Source organism: Mangifera indica, chromosome 19, assembly GCF_011075055.1.
Source record: "Mangifera indica cultivar Alphonso chromosome 19, CATAS_Mindica_2.1, whole genome shotgun sequence".
In the NCBI taxonomy this organism is placed as follows: domain Eukaryota; kingdom Viridiplantae; phylum Streptophyta; class Magnoliopsida; order Sapindales; family Anacardiaceae; genus Mangifera; species Mangifera indica.
In genome coordinates, this window is record NC_058155.1 from 3,911,581 (window position 1) to 3,915,087 (window position 3,507).

The following is a 3,507-nucleotide window of genomic DNA, read 5'->3' on the forward strand; positions in this document are numbered from 1 at the left end:
TGTCATATTGAAGTGATATTCAATCATATAATAATAAATCATTTGGATACACAATAAGACACTCAAAACTTGGTATATATAACATTACTAATAAAGATGCCTCAATAATCTCATAATTCAAAGTTGAAAATATGGACTCAATCCCTAAAGTTTAGATTGGAACTATGGGCCACGGCCCAACGGTCCCAAAGGCTCAAATTTCCACCTTTGGATAGATTCATTAGTTTTTTTCTCATACTCTAATTGTAAAATCAATGATAATACATAGCTTATTTCAAATCTAGTTTAGTGATGTTACTTGACATACTAGATATGGTCTTAATCCAAAGTATTTTGATATAATGGTTTAACTAATCTAAATTATTTTCTATTAAAATTAAAAATGAAAAATGAAAATGGGCCCTTACATTCAACCCATTATTAGGCTTCAAGAGAGGCTTGCCCATGTGGTTCAACTTCAACACCAAGCCTAAAGGGCCAATCACTTGACCACTCTCAGCAGGGCTTGCGAAGATTTTTCCAATATAGAATTTTCAAGGAATTTGTAATTTGGTTTATGTAACAATATAACTACCAAATTTTTTTTCTTAATTTTAAAGATATTTTCTGAAATCTATACAATAAATTATACCTTTTTTATAACCTTCCTTGGAAAAGAGAATTTATTAATAAAAATAAATGAAGTAAAATAAACCAAAAAATGTAACCTTACGGACATAATGTATGAACACCCAAGTCTAAGATCTATCAACTATTTTAACATTAAAAAAAATTAATATTTTGACATTCTTTTCTGGTTTACTAAAAAAAAAATAAAAACAATAATATAATAAATGGTGACATGATAGAAAATGCAAAGTCAAATATTATATTATACATGTTAAATTTAATATGTATAGTCTAAAGTTAGAAGTCTATTTGTTGAATACCTCATTTACGCTACACATGATAAATGATGAAACATGCCTATGTACTACTGCCCCCAATTTCTCCATTCACACACATTTCGTATCTCCAAACTTTTTCTTCTTCCACTCATTAATTATTTTTAAGGTTTGAACATTCTAAAATTTACGTAAACTTCTTCTCTATTTTTTTCTCTTTTTTTTTTCCTCTTTTATGAATTTTAAAGTTGGATTCGTGGTCAATACGATTTTAAATTAAATAGATACAATATTTTATTTATATTATTTATCATGTATGATTACTTTTACACAACTTAAAAAACTTAATAACTCTAAAGTGTCAGGACAATTATTAATAGTTATTTTTATGTCTTTAAAAGGTAATTTAAGTAACAAAGAATATAAAATCCCTAAGTGTAAAAGTATTAGTTTATTTTATGCAAATAAATCTTACTTAATTGTGAGATCAATAAATGTAATTAGATTTTATCTATTTGTTATGATTTATTCAATTTTAAATATTTAACTTAAGTAAATTTATTCGTTTATAAAAAAAAATATATCATTATTATGATATGATTATAATAATAAATATTATCACAATAAAACCTTCCCTTACATGCATGAAGAAGTGAATATTTCCTCTAAGAAAATGAAAATCAAGGGAAAACTTTGTAGGGGTTAGTCCATGTCATTAATTGTGTTCATTATCCATGTATCTTAATCCAAAGTCAAAATTAAGATGATTGGCTTCATTTAGCCACCAACCATGTAGACATATATAAAAATGTTGTTGAAGTAATTATTTAGATTTAAAAAAAAAAACCCAAAATGAAATAGAAGCTTGTGAGTCTTGATTGGTATATGAACAATTAAATATTTATGCAAAGTTTGCTCCTAAATTCATGCCCCAAAAGGGGATTCAGTATCTCGTTTTGGGAGGGAAATGCATAAATTAATGTAAATGACTATTTCTTTTCCTCTCATAATATATATTTAAAGGATGTTTATGATATCAAAATTAATATCATAACCTTTTAAGAGTTGCTTGAAAGGCAAATTAATGAGATTTTAAGTATAAAAATATTAGTTTAAATTTTCTTTGACAATATTATAAAATTAAACTTTTGTAATTATAAAGTTTGTTTAACTTTAAAAAATTAATCTGACTCAAATTATATATTATTTATATATTTAACCGTATAGAAAAAAATACTGAGAATTAAACAAACTTTTCAAAAAAATCTACAATACTTTATTTAAGAAAATAAAAATCAGTCGAATTTAACTATCAAAAGTATATAATAATAATCTAATTATCCATTAATACAATAAACATAGAAAGTGGTGTTGAATAATCTGATTTTAATTATTAATTATAACTATAATTGCCACCATTTATCTCGCTAACTCATGACTTATCCTATTAAATTGCTATTTTTAAAGAATTAAATTGGATCTTTTAGAAACGGAGTGGCACCATTCTTCAAGTCAAATGATTTCACTCACCCAACAGACCGCCCTTCATCGAGCCAGCCTCTGCATAAGTTTATCTGACTTTTTTTTTTTCTAAACTATTAGATTGAGTAATTCCATATCAATAATATATTGGTATGAATATAATTAGTAGAATAGAGCTGAATAATTTTACTTTTATATATATGAAATGTTGATCCAAATTGATTCTTGTCTAAACTAACAACCTGATAAATGCAAAAAATTTTAAGAACCATACTTTCATTAAAAAGTTTCCTTAAAACAATTGACAATAACAAAAGGAAAATAAATATATAATCATTATAAGTACTATTTTAAATTCGGGAAAATCCTCTCTAGAAGGGTACATTCATCATTTCAAAAAGAATTTTTCCAGATTCTTCTTAGCCATTATTTTGTATATCCCACAATATTTGGTTAATTTATTCCTATTGAAACAGAATAAAATTTTAAAACATGGTTTTTAGTAAAAGATAGTATACATTCATATTGAAAATAATTTGTTTTATATAAATAATATTGGAATATATAATTAAAAAAAAAATTGTGTCATTTATTTGTGTCTTAAGAGCTCAATGTAAATTAAAATATTCCACAAAATAATGAGGTATTAAATTACAGAAATATCCTTTGGCTTCACAGTGGAAAAACGTGATGCATTAATTAAAGTTTAATATCCAGTCAAATGGCCAACACGGTCCCTATGTGGTCCAAAAACATTTTAGGCTAGCTCACCAACTTCTTAAAAATAGGGAAATTATAAAAAATAGACAAAACTAAGGGGGTTTAAGCGAAATTGCCTAAAAAATTCAGATTAAAGCAAAAATACCCAACTTTTGTGAAATATTGAAACTACCCCTATATATAAACAAGACAAATTTTCATATTTTCCACTGTGAAGCTTTCACTGTCACTGTGCAAATCCAAAGAAAAATCGCTCACTTTCCCACTGTCCACTGTCCACTGTCGTCCCACTGTCATCCCACTGTCAAGCCGATTTTCGATGATGTTCTTGCTTTTCGACGATCGAAAATGGTCAAGAAGGTTAGTATATCTTCCGTAATCTTGTTTGAATCAAGTTATTGTTCATATTATTGAGATTTGA